The sequence below is a fragment of the Pyrus communis genome, chromosome 11 (genome assembly GCF_041283825.1).
Source record: "Pyrus communis isolate YQ-2024b chromosome 11, ASM4128382v1, whole genome shotgun sequence".
In the NCBI taxonomy this organism is placed as follows: domain Eukaryota; kingdom Viridiplantae; phylum Streptophyta; class Magnoliopsida; order Rosales; family Rosaceae; genus Pyrus; species Pyrus communis.
The window spans coordinates 9,139,147-9,156,232 of record NC_142575.1 but is presented as its reverse complement, the minus strand read 5'-3'; the positions used below and the strand labels follow the sequence as shown (position 1 = coordinate 9,156,232).

At 39.0% G+C, this 17,086-nt stretch overlaps 1 non-coding gene and 2 pseudogenes across 2 annotated transcripts; 2 read left to right on the top strand and 1 right to left on the bottom strand.

Annotated features, from left to right (window-relative positions):
* Nucleotides 1–277: 277 nt before the first annotated feature.
* LOC148692857 (uncharacterized) lies at nt 278–2,978 on the top strand (annotated as a pseudogene).
* A 928-nt stretch (nt 2,979–3,906) lies between these two features.
* Nucleotides 3,907–6,183, bottom strand: LOC148692856 (uncharacterized; annotated as a pseudogene). The gene is made up of 4 exons (XR_015953311.1): nt 5,912–6,183; nt 5,383–5,637; nt 4,850–4,927; nt 3,907–4,121 (listed from the first exon to the last, which is right to left on the bottom strand). The product of XR_015953311.1 is annotated as an uncharacterized LOC148692856 (transcript).
* Nucleotides 6,184–15,270: 9,087 nt separating this feature from the next.
* TRNAS-GCU (transfer RNA serine (anticodon GCU)) lies at nt 15,271–15,352 on the top strand. Its single transcript has one exon. It is a non-coding gene; the product is annotated as a tRNA-Ser (tRNA).
* Nucleotides 15,353–17,086: the final 1,734 nt, after the last annotated feature.

Below are 17,086 nucleotides of genomic sequence, written 5' to 3'. Positions count from 1 at the left end.
TAAGGAAGATGATGGACTTAACCTGAGCTAATAATAATATGGTTAAAAGCGAGTATCGAATCTAAAATTTGTCACTTACAAGTAAAAAAAATATCATTAGATCGTAATACTAATTGGTTTTTTTGAAGCCTTTAGAATAGTGAATGAGTCAGGTTTCACCAAAAATAGTAAAATCATGCTAACATGTTGAAGCAGATTCTTCCCTCCATAAGTCATCCTCAGCAAAAGTTTTTCGGAAAGAAGATTTGCGCACTGATTCGCTGACTCACTGGAGATGATGCGGGCAACAACAGCTGCTGTTGCTTCTTCTTCTCTTTCTTTGAAGGTTGGTTATGGCAGCAGTAGCATACCCAAACTCAGAGATATGCTGCCTCGTCATCTTCAATCTTCATCTGTTGTTGTTTTCTTCAACAATTACTTGGCTTTGTTTCACTCTCGAACTTCTAAATCTCCCGAATCTAGAAACACCCAACAACACCAGCCTGTGAACATTGTAATGTTGAGGATGCTCGCAGTGTGTTTTTGAAGAAATGCTTCAAATGCGTCCTCTGCCTTCCGTTGTCCTTTTCAACCAAATCTTGACTCAACTTGCCGAGTTGAAACATTATTCGGCAGTCATCTCCTTGAATAACCAAATGGTTGTGTCCAGAATTCGTCCTAATGTTTATACTCTAAACATTATCATGAATTGCTTTTGTCATTTGAGGAAAATGGGGTTTGGCTTTTCAATCTTGGGAAAATTCTTCAGATTGGGTTTTGAACCAATTATCACGACCTTCAACACTCTAATCAATGGCTTCATTCGTGAGCATAAAGAGGTTGACGCAGCTGCACTTTTCAATAAAATGATGGAGGGAGGTATTTGCAAGCCGGATGCGGTTACTTTCAGCATACTAGCAAGGGGCTATTGCTTGAAAGGTAACAACACTGGAGCTATCCAGTTGCTTAAGAAGATGGAAGAAGGCGATTACAGGCCTGACGTAGTTGTCTATGACACGATCATCGACAGTCTTTGCAAGGATACTCTAGTTGTTGATGCACTAAACCTCTTCTCAGAAATGACAAGTAAGGGCATCGCTCCTAAAGTCATTACCTATACCTCTTTGATTCATGGATTTTGCAAAGTAGGGAATTGGAAAGAAGCTACAAGATTATTGAATGAAATGGTGAGTAAACATATCTTTTGTCACATCTTGGCCTAGGCCCCCACCACATTTCGGGCTCGACTCCACCGTAGCACGATATTGTCCTTTTTGGACCCCAACCACGCCCTCACGGTTTTGTTTTTGGGAACTCACACGGGAACTTCCCAGTGGGTCACCCATCCTGGGATTGCTCTTGCGCGCTACTCGCTTAACTTCGGAGTTCCGACAGAACCTGAAGCCAGTGAGCTCCCAAAAAGTCTCGTGCTAGGTAGAGATGAGAATATACATATAAGGCTTACAGGATCCACTCCCATGGGCAATGTGGGATGTTATAATCCACCCCCCTTAGGGGCCCGATGTCCTCGTCGACACACATCCGGCCAAGGATTGGCTCTGATACCAAATTGTCACATCCCGCCCCAAGCCCCCATCACATTCCGGGCCCGCTCCACCACCGTAGCACGATATTGTCTGTTTTGGGCCCCGACAACGCCCTCACGGTTTTTTTTCTGGGAACTCACACGAGAACTTCTCAGTGGGTCACCCATTATGGTATGGCTTTCGCGCGCTACTCGCTTAACTTCGGAGTTCCTACGGAACCCGAAGCCAGTGAGCTCCCAAGAGGCCTCGTGCTAGGTAGAGATGGGAATGTACATATAAGGATTACTCCCCTGGGCGATGTGGGATCTTACAATCCACCCCCCCTTAGGGGTCCGACGTCCTCGTCGGCACATCGCAGCCAGGGTTAGACTCTGATACCAAATTGTCAAATTCTGGCCCGGGCCCCCACGACATCCCGAGCTCAACTCCACCGTAGCACGATATTGTCCACTTTGGTCCCGACCACGCCCTCACGGTTTTCTTTTTGGGAATGCACACGAGAACTTCCTAGTTGGTCACCCATCCTGGGATTGCTCTCGCGCACTACTCGCTTAACTTCAGAGTTCCGATAGAACCCGAAGCCAGTGAGTTCCCAAAAAGCCTCGTGCTAGGTAGAGATGAGAATATACATATAAGGCTTACATGATCCACTCCCCTGGGCAATGTGGGATGTTGCATCTTTCTAAATGTGTGCACCTTCAATATTTTGGTTGATACATTTTGTAAAGAGGGGATGGTCTAGGAAGCAAGGAGCGTGGTTGAAATGATGACGCAAAGGGATATTGCACCTGATACAATTATGTACAATTCACTTATAGATGGTTATTTTTTGCGAGGAGAAATTGGCAAGGCAAAAATGGTTTTCGAAGTAATGCTTAGCAAATGGGTATTGTAAGCGTAAAAGGATAGATGATGCCCGGATGCTTTTTCTGGAAATGTCTCATAGGGGAGTGGTTCCAAATACTATTACTTATAACATTCTTATTGATGGGTTTTGCAAGATGGGAAGAATACAAGATGCACGTAACTTGTTCTCTCAAATGCAAGCTTTAGGCCAACTTCCAAATATTCAAACTTATTCTATTTTACCGTATGGCCTTCGTAAAAACCAACAATTTCCCAAGGCGGTTGAATTTTTGGAAGAGATGGAGGGAAAGAAGTTGGATTTTGATATTGTAACTTGCACTATTCTTATTGAAGGTTTGTCCAGAGCTGAAAAAGTTGAATATAAGGGAAATGGAAGAGAAAGGTTGTCCTTCAGATGGTTGCACGTACAACAAAATTATCCGAGGGTTTATAAATAACAACGAGACATCAACGGCAGTGAGGCTTATTGAATAAATGGTGGAGAGGGGTTTTTCTGCAGATGCATCAACTACAGAGTTGATCGTTAATTTATTGTCTAAAGATAATGTAGATCCCACTTTGTTGGCCTTTATAGAAAGACCGTGATGAAATCGATTCCGCATCTCTTCAGTTTTGACTAGTTTCGGTGATTCCTTCCCTTGAATGCTACATTGGAGTAGGGAGTTGTTCCACTGCTGAGTTCAGTTCAGGTAGCCATTCATTCATGCATCGCCTAGTGACATATGATATGTGTTATTAATTGAATATATCAAGCGATAGAGCAACTTTTATGTTACTCTTTTAAGATGATGAAATCTGTTGGAGAAGAAGAGATTGGCAAATCTTACGAGCCCCAAGAACCGAGACAGCCGGAAACATGGCTAGAAGTGTAATCCGAGTAGGTTCAATAAGATCTTCAACAACCATTTTAGGAAACAAAGCAACAGCCTTCTGGGGCTGATTCATGCGCGAGTACGCATCAATAATAGCAGTACAGGACACAACAGTAGGCTTCGGCATCTGATCAAACAGAGACAAAGCCAATTTAAGCTCCCCCCATTTGCCAAACCATGTATCATGACATTCCAAGTGACAGAATTCCCCTGCGGGATTTCATTGAACACATTGAGAGCAAGCGCCAACAAGCCACAAGCAGCATACATATTAATCAGGAAATAACGATAGGATTCGTGCATTACCCGAGAGGTTAGGGTTAGCTCAAGAAGTGAGAGCGGGTGGGAGAAATGATAGAAGAAGACAATCAATCATTTGGAGGCACTAAATGAACGAAAATTTGAGCACCCGATTGAAATTCAGAACGATATGATTTCTTTGTATATTTTTGTTCTTGACCAACAGTTCCTCCCAAAGACATACTCCGCTGGAAACCCCCTATTAACATCCCAAAACTCTGAGCAAGAGAATTAACACGATGCTTTTAACTTTTCTTTCTTTTCTCTTTATCCTTTCTGTTTTTTTTCAGCTCTACGAGTAACGTAGTAACCCTATGATATATACATTGTACCTCTCTGAAGTAAACTAGAGCAATCATGCCTCGGGTAGTGCCGGAACAGAATCACCAAGCGTCACCTCTTCGTCCTGCTCTTCAGTATTACCTTCAAGGGGTGTTTCATCCACTTCTGCTGTGAAGTTCAGCGGCCCTTGTGGTGTTCCAAAGAGTGTAGTGAATATCTGTGTATGGCATTCGTCACAAAAGTAGATGTAGGTGAAATGGCCCTCGTATGGAAGCTTATCTGTAGGAGTTTGAGACCCTCTTATCCCATATTGGTCAACAGTATTTTTTCACTAGCCTTTATATAGACTTATTTCTTTTTCTTAGTAATTAGAACTTGGACCATTTGGAAATGGATTGAAGGCTTGAGTCTTATGGTTGTGTGGATTAAGCTTGATGATTATACTATAATATTAATATTAATATGATTATACTATAATATTAATTAAGTTTTTAATTAAATTAATTAAAAACGTTTTGATTAATAGACACAACTCTTTGGAAATAGTTGTATCTCTTTGGAAAGAGTTGTATAGCTTCAAATACATTCAAAAGGTGTTTGAAGAGGTATGAAAAAACCTATATAACTGGAGTCCTCAGCTCCATCAAAAATCATCTTTTTCTTCCCCCTTGTCTTCCGTACAAAATTTTCAGAGAGTAAACACACACACAAAGCAATTCACTAGAGTTCTATAATCCAGTGCGGGTTGTAGAATTAGGTAGTTGTATCCTGGTCGAGCAGACGTTGTAAAACCACAAGCACAAGAGTGGGACGGAAATACTGTTCAAAGGACCTAGCGTTTGCGCTAGCCTCTACCTTCAATTCATTTAACTTAGTATCATTTTAATTTTTTGTTACTATAGCATAATTGTATTCTGTATTACAAGTATTTTTGAATAATAAAGTATAAGTATTTCGGTTCTGTATTTTTGTTATTTTATTATTTCTAAATTGTTCTCCAACATTATCTACCTCAGCTCCTTGTAAAATCCGGTGAACGAAATCAGTCATCGATGGTGGGACCACCTTATCGTCCATCCCCTGTCAAACATTGGAGGAGAATGGTCTGGATTAATACAAAATTCAACAGGAAATCAATACCTCCGATGAAAAATACTAAACGCTCTGTATAGTTTGAATGAAGCCATTGTATGGCGAGAGATTCGTTGTGGTTACAAGGAAACAACTATCAACAGAAATCTGTCTACGAGTATGTTACGCCATACATTACTTTCTGAACCTGAGACGAATTTCACATTCTCGTAGCAGAAATCTTCCCTCGACGAACTTAGGACAAGTAGTAATTCAAACCTTTCTTATGTTAGCATGAGGAAGAGCAACTCAATTAGAACAATCCTGTCAAATGACTGATCTCATTGTTATCGACGAGTCTACTCAACATATTACCTCGTCTTCTATCAAAAGATTCCAAGTATCTCAGCAGTAAAAGTATCGATAGCTCAAACAAACATGTAAACGATGGAGATGCTTCTGACCTGCCATATGTGTATTGGGCCAAAGAAGCCAATGTATTCTTCCTGAGCTGAGCTGAGCATGGACTTAATCCAATTGAGCACGCCTTTCCCTTGTTCTTTCTTCTGCAATTTGAGGTCTGCAAGGCTGAAACCCCAATTTGACACTTGCAAAACAGCTTCCTCCACGAAGGGTTTCGAGATTCTCTGCCTAATTGATTCTTCTGCATCCCTTTGCCAGAATTCTTCGTAGATTGGGTCCTCCATCAGAGCTTTATCCTGGAGAACAAAATGAAAACTCATACAGGTAAAACAATAGTCATTGTGGTAATCATTTAACACAAACAAATGGGAGCCGAATGAAATGGAAACCGTGACAAGTGAGGGATGAACCATGAAACACTTTCTGCATTGTTAGAAGAGAAGACCTCCAAGACCGGATCAGTCTCCAGCTTATACAAGGAACATATGCATTTGTTGTAATAATCAAAATTTAGTTGTAAGATTTGTAAATATTTCAATCTGTAAACAAAATGTTGATAATGATCCTCACCCTCTTTCCCAGTGACAATGACAGCCATTTATTGATTTGTCCGTGCTTTCCAGACAAGAAGCTTCTGTGATAGAAGTAAGAAAGAAATCTAGGAAACCTCCTTGCCAAAAATTACAAAAACTTTCTGCTTTGCGTCCACTTCCCCCAGGTCATGCGTCTCTCTTCCCTGTTCATGATTGAATCGTACGGATTCACCATTGGAGCAAACATGGCTGCACCCGTTAAAGTGTAACCTGCCATCATTAGAACTATAGTCATCATTGCCATAAAGGAAAGACAGCAAGGGTGTGCACTCTGGAAAGGAATGTTGCATGTGATTGCTGACTCCTGGACAGCAGGGAGGTCATTTACTTTGTATTATTGCTGCATGTGTGCTGTTGCATCTGGTTACAAGGGTGTAAAGCTTTCTTTGTATTGTGTATTAGAAAGCCTTATGGTAAGGCTTTCTATGCAATGAAATGTATTACAATTCAAATCAGAAAATTTAATATGGTATCAGAGCAGAATTAATCAGAAAATTTATTGTGTGGTTGATTCCAGCCATGGGTACGACCAAAGCCCGGATGGAGACAAGCCAAAAGCCTCCAGTCCATTTTTTATTCACGTTCTCGTCTCCGATGGAGACAATCGTTCTACTTGGTGTAGATCACTTTCTGATACCCAATATCAACAAATCATCTCCATTATGAACAACAAGAGGACTGGGCAGCCAACTGCTCCTTAAGCCAATGTTGCCGGCAATTCATCGGTTTTGTCTATACTCCCAGATACAACATGATCCGCATTCAACATTATATTGGATTGTGGATAGCGGGGCAACAGATCACATTTCTCATCTATCACCCAGTCATAATAAAACTACAACACAACATGATTTTATTGGTTTACAAAATGGAGGACAAGCTGCAATTGAAAGCTTTGGGTCTATTAAATTGTCATCAGAGATATCTCTTGATGGAGTTTTACATGTGCCAAAATTTTGTGTGAACTTATTGTCTATGAGCAAATTAACTCAGGGGTTGAAATGTATCGTGATATGTTATCCGGATTTTTGTGTTGTGCAGGACATGGATATGAAGAGGACGATTAGCCTGGGCAAGCATTTTAATGGGCCTTACTACCTCACACCAAGCCAAAATCCTCACCTAGTTAATCATATTAACCACACCTCAGGACTTTGGCACCAACGTCTTGGACACCCATCATCAGCCCCTCTTCACTCTTTATCCCAAACCATCCCAGAAATCATATTTGATTCTAATTACGCATGTTTGTGAGGTTTGTCCTTTAGCAAAGCAAACTCGCTTATCTTTTGTTTCAAATTCCATAAAATCGGTTGCACCTCTTGATTTGATTCATTGTTATATTTGGGGACCACACAAAATTCATACACACATCGGAGCACGTTATTTCCTAACTATTGTAGATGATTTTACTCGCTTCACATAGGTTCATCTCATGCGTTTTAAATCCGATACACAAGCATTGTTGAAATCATTTTTTTTTCTTGGGTCAAAACACAATTTAATCGTGAAATTAAAGCTCTACGTGCCGACAATGGGGTGAATTTGTATCGATGCGTGCATTTTTAGATGCTCATGGCACCATTTTTCAACATACTTGTGCTCACACTTCTCAACAAAACAGGGTGGTTAAGTGCAAACATCGGCATCTTTTGAATGTTGGCCGTGCATTACGCTTTCAGGCCAATTTACCTTTAAAGTTTTGGGGGGAAAGCATACAAACCGCTTGTTATCTAATAAATCGTCTTCCTACACCCTTACTTTCATATAAATCTCCCTATGAACTCTTGCATGGCACATTACCCGAATATTCTCATCTTCGGGTTTTTGGGTGTTTATGTTATGCTACCAATCTTACTCCCTTGTACAAGTTTGACACACGTGCACGTTGTTGTTTTTTTCTAGGATATCCCCTTGGTCAAAGGGGCTATCGACTCTATGACCTTGATAGCAAGCAAATCTTCACATCTCATGACATCGTTTTTGACGAGCACATTTTTCCTCTTGCTACCTCACCACCAGAAAATCAACTAGATTCCCCTGTATTACCCATTCCTCATGATGACCACGGTTCTAAAAAGCAAGCTAGGCGATCGCCTAGATGCTGTGCGTCAAGCTACGGCCGCAATTATTCCAAAAGCGTTCAACAAATCAGCAAGGGTATTAGGCAGCGCCTAGGCAGCCGATTGTGCGAGCTAGGCGGCCACGGCAACGGACTAGGGGGTTCTGATAAAAAAATATATACAGATCATTGTTTAACAGCATCGCCTAAAAGATGAGGCGTTCACATAATATTGAAGAAAGAGAACGAGAGAGCATGAGGGAAGAGAGAGCGATGCAGAATTAGAATAACAGATATGCAATTGTAGGGATAAACAAGAAATTGATGTGGACAGTTAGGATTTCTTCGATCGAGCATGCAATGTTTTAGAAGATTTCTTCGATGCGCTTGACGTTTTAGGAAATTTTACAAAGGAAAAAGAAGATGGGCGGTGCAGGGAAATTTTACAAAGGAAGAAGATGGGCGGAACAATTGAAGGCGAGGAAGAGGAAACAGAAAAGATAAAGGCCTTCATGATTTCCAAGGCATCAATAACCCATCCCTTCTCTTTGACCGGTGTCCACTACTTTCCACTATTAATTACCCACCTTCAGTCTCCAATTAATTACCCACTACCAACTTATAATTATAATAAAATAAAATAAAAATAGTTACCCTCTCCACTAGTAAATATGTTGTATATGGGTAATGTTAGTTTTGTTAGAGAGACTAAATCTTATCCATGGATTTCATACAAGTATAATTTTTTTTAAGTGTCAATATGCACTTATTTGAAAGATATACACGAAATTTACCTAAATCCGCTTAGGCGCTAGGCGCTAGCCCGCTGTCCGACTAACGCTTAGTGTTTTTTAGAACCTTGATGATGACACATATTCTCCTTTAGTCTCAACCCAAACACCCACACCATCAAATCTAAATCCACCTATAGACCCCACAAATTCTAACTCTCACATAGACAACGCAGAAAATCTCTCACCACCCGCCCCAGAACCTGCTTCACTACCACAACCCGCCCCTCCACCCCAGTCCGCTTTTCCTCCACTTCGTTGTTCCGATTGAATTAAACATCCACTTGCTCGTTTCAGTGACTATTAGACTCATCATGCTGCTTTGTTCATGCCTAGCGTCGTCCTTTCCTCCATGTCCGGTACGCGATATCCGCTTCAACGATACGTCTCCTACTCTCGTTTATCTCATGCTCACCAATCATTTGTGCACAACATATCTCACCTGGTCGAACCAGCTTCTTATGAGCAGGCCTGTCTTGACCCCAAATGGATTACAACCATGAATTCTAAGATTTAAGCTCTTGAAGACAACCACACCTGGTCCATGGTTCTTTTGTCTCCTAATCAACGATCCATTGGATGTTGAAAACACGGTTAGAAGGGGAAATGATTATCACACCAAATGGTACCTAAACGAAACTTCACTCGTGGAAAATTCACTTTTGAATTGGGTGTTGAAAGCATGGCTAGAAGCAGAAGTCCAGACAGAAAGATCATATAAATTTACACAGGGGTACATCTCGGAAACAAGAACCAACCAAAAGGGGTTTAGGAAATAGGCCAAATGAAAAGGAAGGAGCATCCTCTCCAGATCCTCTTTGTGAGGATCCCGAGGATCCTCCAATCAAGTATGTTTATCGTACATCATGCGGTCATAAATCATTACAATTTTTTTAGGGAACTGTTATTAGCATTCCAAAAATCTCATTTGGCACTCCTTACAAGTGTATTTTTCTTTCCAAATATAGAAAGTTTGGAGTACCAAATGAGATTTGTAAAGTGCCAATAACAATTCCCTTTTTTTTTTTTAATCTAAAATTGAATATAAGCATAACCTGACGAAAACTGGCTGCACGATGTATGATGAAATGATGTGATTGGAGGATCCCCAGAATCCTCACAAAGAGGATCCATAGAGGATCCTCATTCAGGAACAAAGACTTTGATTAATTAAATAATTAATTAAAAAAGATTAGTAGCCTCTTATGTCATCAACAGTCGCTTTGGCCGAGTGGTTAAGGTGTGTGCTTGCTAAGTGCATGGGAATGCCTTGCGAGAGTTCAAACCTCTCAGGTGACGATTTATTTTTAATTTTTGTTTAATGTTTTTGGGCCATACTTGTGATGCTCTACCTGCAGGATCATGTAAATTGGAAAGGTCAATATTTGTAGAGATTACTTTACATTCGCAACATGGCCATGCAAAGCTTTTTTATCATTGTCCAAAAACTTAACAAGAAACTAAAAGTAAAAAGAACCAAACGTCTCATGATAGGATGATGAGACAATGTTGCCAATGTAGAAAATCATGTTTTGCCATAAAAAGTATGTACACATTATCAAACATATTGTGTACATCTTTACATATAAAGCCAACAATCCTTTGAGGTCACAAGCTTCACCAAAAATTTATTTTTGGACAAAAATGCTCCCAAAACAAAAAATTTCAAAAGCAACCCAAAATAATGTTGGGGTATTTTCATCATTTTAATAGTGGGTTTTTAATAAATAATTCTTTTTGTACTTTTGTTTTAATTAGTACCTCACAATAGGTTAGCAACAATGTGATTCAATCAGTTGTTCAATAAATATTATTTCTCTATTTTTAAACACGCTTATAACATCTTAAGAGGCGTGTAATGCCGGTTATAAAAAAGGTCTTTCATACGTGCATAATAATGTGATTAAATTTGTTGTCAAATGATTGTTTTTTTTAACAAACGATATTTTCTACACTAAGGGGGAGATGGTGGGCTTAGTCTCATAATGGGCTAGCAAAAATGTGATTCAATCAATTTTTTATTAAATATTATTTTCTCTATTCTTAATGTAAATTCAATAAAATGTAGATGGAAATTGAAAGACCGATTTTATTATGTGAATTCAGCTGCTTTGATTGGTGTGTGAAGGGTTTTTTCTAGCATGATCTAAGATTAATCATTTGCTTCAAATATTTGACTTTCCTTTTGTCAATTCACACATATAAATACATTTTAAAACGTGTAAGTCACGTGTAGCACACTATGATTCAAAAAATGCTTTTTGCACTCGCGTGAGCACATGCAAGAAGGCTAGTATATATAGTACATTCATCAATATTAACCAAAAGTTACTGTACCATAAAACGTTTGGTAAATTATTCAAACCAAAAACCTGGGTACATTCTTCAAAACCAAGAAAAATAATAATAATGAATATTAGGCTTAATAACATTAATAATTTTTTTTCGAATAACTTGACATGAATTGTCACATCCCGGCCCGGGGTAGACCACTTCCCGGGCCCGCTCCACCACCGTAGCACGATATTGTCCGCTTTGGGCCCCGACTACGCCCTCACGGTTTTGTTTCTGAGAACTCACACGAGAACTTCTCGATGGGTCACCCATCTTGGGAATGCTCTCGTGTGCTACTCGCTTAACTTCGGCCTGGCCCGGGGCAGACCATTTCCCGGGATTGCTCCACCACCGTATCACGATATTGTCCGCTTTGGGCCCTGACTACACCTTCACGATTTTGTTTCTGGGAACTCACACGAGAACTTCCCGATAGGTCACCCATCCTGGGAATGCTCTCGCACGCTACTCGCTTAACTCTGGAGTTCCCATGGAACCCGAAGCCAGTGAGCTCCCAAAAGGCCTCGTGCTAGGTAGGGATGTGAATATACATTTAAGGATCACTCCCCTGGGCGATATGGGATGTTACAATCCACCCCCCTTAGAGGCTCGACGTCCTCGTCAGCACACCACAGGCAGGGTTAGGCTCTGATACCAAATTGTCACATCCCGACCCGAGGCGGATCACTTCCCGGGCCCGCTCCACTACCGTAGCATGATATTGTCCGCTTTGGGCTTACCATTCCCTCACGGTTTTGTTTTTGGGAACTCACGAGCAACTTCCCAGTAGGTCACCCATCATGGGATTGCTCTAGCCCCCTTCTCGCTTAACTTCGGAGTTCCTATAGAACCCGAAGCCAGTGAGCTCCCAAAAGGCCTCGTGCTAGGTAGGGATGAGAATATACATTTAAGGATTACTCCCCTGTGCGATGTGGGATGTTACATGAATACATTTTCAACTCAACGAGAAAAATGTACCCATATAAGTTTTAAAAAATAGATTAGAAAAAAATTGAAATTTACAGCTTAATTATCATTGTATTGCATAACTAAAAATATATATACAAGATACAATCCTTGTTCTATAAGGAAACAATAAACAATAAAGGACACAAAGATATATCCTTCCTAAAACATGACTCTAATAATTACAAAATATTTACATTCCTTTTCTCCTAAATATTGACTTATTCCAATACTCCCCCTCAAGCTGGAGCATAGATATTATTCATGCCCAACTTAACAAGCGAGTCATCGAACCTCCTACTACACACGGCATGAGTAAGAATATCTGCAAGTTGTTCCTCCAAGTTCACAAACGGTATTGACACAATCTCCTTCTCCAACTTTTCTTTGGTAAAATGTCTATCAACCTCAACATGCTTAGTCCTGTCATACTGTATTGGACTCTCAGCAATTTCTCTCGCGGACTTATTATCACAATACAACTTCATTGCCTCTTTTTGTTTAAAACTGAGACTCCAAAGTAACTTCCGTAGCCAAAGAATCTCACACAAACCCTGTGCCATACCCTTATACTCGACTTCAGTAGAGGACCGAGATACCACGTTCTGCTTCTTGCTCTGCCAAGTAACCAAATTACCTCCAACAAATGTAAAATACCCAGATGTAGACCTTCTATTAGTCACATTACCTGCCCAATCAGCATCAGTAAATCTCTTAATCCTCATATGTCCATGACATTCATACAAAATTCCTTTACCTAGGGAAGACTTCAAATATGCCCAGATTCTCATTACCGCCGCCATATGATTCGCACTTGGTGAGTGCATAAATTAACTAACCACACTTACGGTGTAGGCAATATCCGGACGAGTGTGAGACAAATAAACTAGCCTTCCCACTAGTCTTTGATATCTACCTTTGTCAACTGGTTCCTGATCTTTATAAATCCCCAAATAATGTTGCTCTACGATGGGAGTGTCCACGGGTTTTCAGTTAGGAGGAACACCACGATTTTGCCTTTACGGCAACTTATATGTACTCACAATATTATCTGGATTAGTTACATAAGCATTAGTGGTACTAACCTCAGGAATATCCAGAGAAGACACATTGGGTGGCATTATCGAGCTCGATAAAGAGGGGGTTGTGGATTCGGTAGCTACTAGTTGCTGGGATGGTGTTACTGGTTCGAGAGCTTCCTGTCGACATTCTGCATCATACTCGGCAGGTTGTTGCCGACAAGACTCAAGCTTTTCGGTGCTCAGTGGCTGAATGATACTCCAATTCTCAACATCTTCTTGCTGAGAGCCTTGACTGTCTCCTTGCCGAGAGCTTTCACAACTTTCATTTTCAACAGACACTCCCCCTAAGCTACATATTTCCAACCACTCAAGATCACCAACACTCTTTTCCCCCTGGTGATCAAAAAAGGATGGAATTGAAGCATAAAAATACTCGGACTCAGAAAAAGTAACATCCATGGTCACGTACATATGGCGAGTTTCAGGATAATAGCACTTATACCCTTTCTGTTGAGGAGCAAATCCAAGAAAAACACACCGATGAGCACATGGATCCAACTTACTACGATGAATCTTGTGAATATGAACGTAGACGACACACCCAAACACACGAGGAGTAAGAGTATTGGTGGACACTATAGAAACAAATTGAAATTTACGGTTTAATTATCATTGTATTGCATAACTGAAAATATATATACAAGATACAATCCTTGTTCTATAAGGAAACAATAAACAATATAGGACACAAACATATATCATTCCTAAAACATGACTCTAATAATTACAAAATATTTACATTCATTTTCTCCTAAATATTGACTTATTCCAATAAAAAATAAAAATAAAAAGTGAATGGATTTTAAATAAAAAAAAATGGGTACGCTTTACATTAAAAGAAGTTGGTACATTTTACATATAACAATTGGTATATTTTAAAAATGGAAAAATTATACAAATAGGTATGTTTGAGAGATTAAAAAAATTGAAAATCGACTAGACTCAGACCTGGTTTGGTACTGAGGTGATTCTGAAAAAAACTGGTATAAAAAAAAGCTGGGAACTGTTTTTGTGTTTGGTAAACATTCAGCTTCAGCTTTTTTTCACAGTTTTGGATGAAAAAAAGCCAAAAACAAGAAGCTGCAAAACCTAGCTTTGAAAAATCGGCTTTTTCACATCTGTTTTACATAAAAGTTTACCAAACACTATAATACTGTTTTTTTTTTTTTCAAAAGCATTTTTACAAAAAAGTTTACCAAACACTCTGCTGCTTTATTTCACAGCCGCTTATTCTCACAGCACAGCAGAATCAGCTTTTTTTCAAAGCACAATAATATCAAACCAGCCCTCAATGACACGCCCCGATCCCGACACGAATTCGTGTATTTCAACCAGAAGGTGACAATTCAAAGAGAGAAAGGTTTGCACAACTGCGCGAAACGGCACCAAATTCGAAGGTCGTGACATCCAAATGACGTCATGACAAACACACTACTACAGTAACAAAAGGTCCTAAGTATGCTCTAAACAAACCTGGCTCTAATACCAACTTCGAAGTTAAGCGAGTTCACGCGAGAGCAATCTCAGGATGAGTGATCCACTGAGAAGTTCTCGTGTGAGTTCCCAAAAACAAAACCGTGAGGGTGTGGTCGGGGCCTAAAGCGGACAATATCATGCTACGGTGGAGTCGAGCCGGGAATGTGACACTCGATGATGTGGTAATGGCAACAGCCATGGTCAGCGTTTTCTGGCAAGAATGAGCTAGATTTTGGAATAGCTGCGGACTAAGATTTAAGGGGTGAGCCCCAATTTTTTATTTATAATTTATTTTTTAATCAATGCGGACAAATTTGACTGTCATATCAGCAAAAAGGTGGGATCCATAGTTGACACATCATTACTTAACGGTCAAATTAACTAATGGATGTATGAAGTTGAAATGAAATAGTAAGTAAAGGTATGTGATTAAAATGTTTCAAAAATATTGTATGCGGTTGCAATTGACCACAAACCTAAGGGAATAAAATGTAATTTAATCGAAAAATTAATAAGAGAAACCCATCAGACATCAGCCTTCCATCTCAGGCGGCAATTCATTTTTAATTTTTGTTTAATTAAATAGTTAATTAAAAAAGATGAGTAGCCTTCTACGTCATCAATAGTCGCTTTGGCCGAGTGGTTAAGGCGTGTGCTTGCTAAGTGCATGGGGATCCCCCGCGAGAGTTCGAACCTCTCAGGCGACGATTTATTTTTAATTTTTGTTTAATTAAATAGCTAATTAAAAAAGATGAATAGCCTCCTACATCATCAACAGTCGATTTGGCCGAGTGGTTAAGTTTTTTGCTTGCTAAGTGCATGGGGATCCCCCACGAGAGTTTGAACCTCTCAGGCAACATTTTATTTTCATTTTTTGTTTTTTTTATTGTTTTTTGTTTTTTTTTTTTTTGGCCATGCTTGTGGTGCTCCATTTGCATGATCATGTAAATTGGAAGGCCAATATTTGTAGGGAGTATACATTACGTTTGCAACATGGCCATACAAAGCTTTTTTTTATCATTGTCCAAAAACTTAAGAAACTAAATGTAAAAACAACCAAACATCTCAGGATAGGATGATGAGACAATGTTGCCAATGTAGAAAATCATGTTTTGCCATAAAAAGTAAGTACTCACAAATATTATAGAACATATTGTGTACATATGTATAGTACATTCATCAATATTAACCAAAAGTTATTGTACCATAAAACGTTTGATAAATTCTTCAAACCCAAAATATCAGTACATTCTTTAGAACCACGAAAAATAATAATAATAGATATCATGCCTAATAATATTAATAAATTTCTTCGAATAACTTGGCATGAATACATTTTCAAATCAACAAAAAAGATGTACCCCTATAAGTTAAAAAAAAATAGATTAGAAAAATATGGGATCCACAGTTGCTACATTATCATTTAACGGTCAAATTAGCAGATTGACTAACATATGTATGAAATTGAAATGAAATAATAAGCAAATGTATGTAATTGAAATGTCTTTAAAATGTTGTATGAGGTTACAATTAACCACAAATATGAGAGAGTAAAATATAATATACCAAAAAAAATTAATAAGAGCAGCCCACCAAACGTCAGCATCTCCTCTTTCTTTTTGTGCAAAACCCTACAATTGTAAGACTATAAGAAATGGTTACACACAATTATAAGAAAGTTTGTTCGAAGAGGAAGAAGAAAGAGAAAAAATGAGAAAGAGTGTGAAGTGCCAAATGTTTCCGTTTGCCCGTTCAGGTTTTGCATTTCTTTCCTCAACCGTTGCACATTCGCATTTAATTTATTTTCGTAAGCTACAATTTCCTATGTTTATTAATTTTACTTTTCATTAGGGTTAGAAATTTGAGCAATAATATATTATTGTGATGTATTTTGAAACGCTAAAGACGCTTCTATGCATGCTTGGAGGAACAATCTGAGTTTGTCAACCACTATCTTAGTCATATAGGTTCGGTTTTGCTCAATGGTAATCTTAATTGTTCATGTTTTGTACTATCTTGCTTAACCGCCTTATTATTTTCTCGTTTTGTTGTCATTTTCAGTTTGTCATCAGATTTTTGGTGCACAATTACCTAATTAGTTTGTAAATTTGACACCTGATTTAGTGCTATATGTATTTTAGTGAAGAACGAAGTTGAAGTTTGTAACTCACACAATTCAGAAATGGACAATTGTTGAATACTGGTGCTCTTCATTGCTGACTTGTTTCACGGCTTTAAGCATGCAAAACTTTCGTGCTCAGTACTTCTCACTTTTGCATCTAATAACGTCTTCCATTGCCTCTTAATACTAATAATATTCACTTTTACTTGTAAACGAGATGTCTTAAATTTAAACCACATTAATATGACTATCCCTTTGTGAGACTTTGACCACTTCTTCCCTCTTGGTATAGATAATATCGTTTGTTAAAAAAAATAAC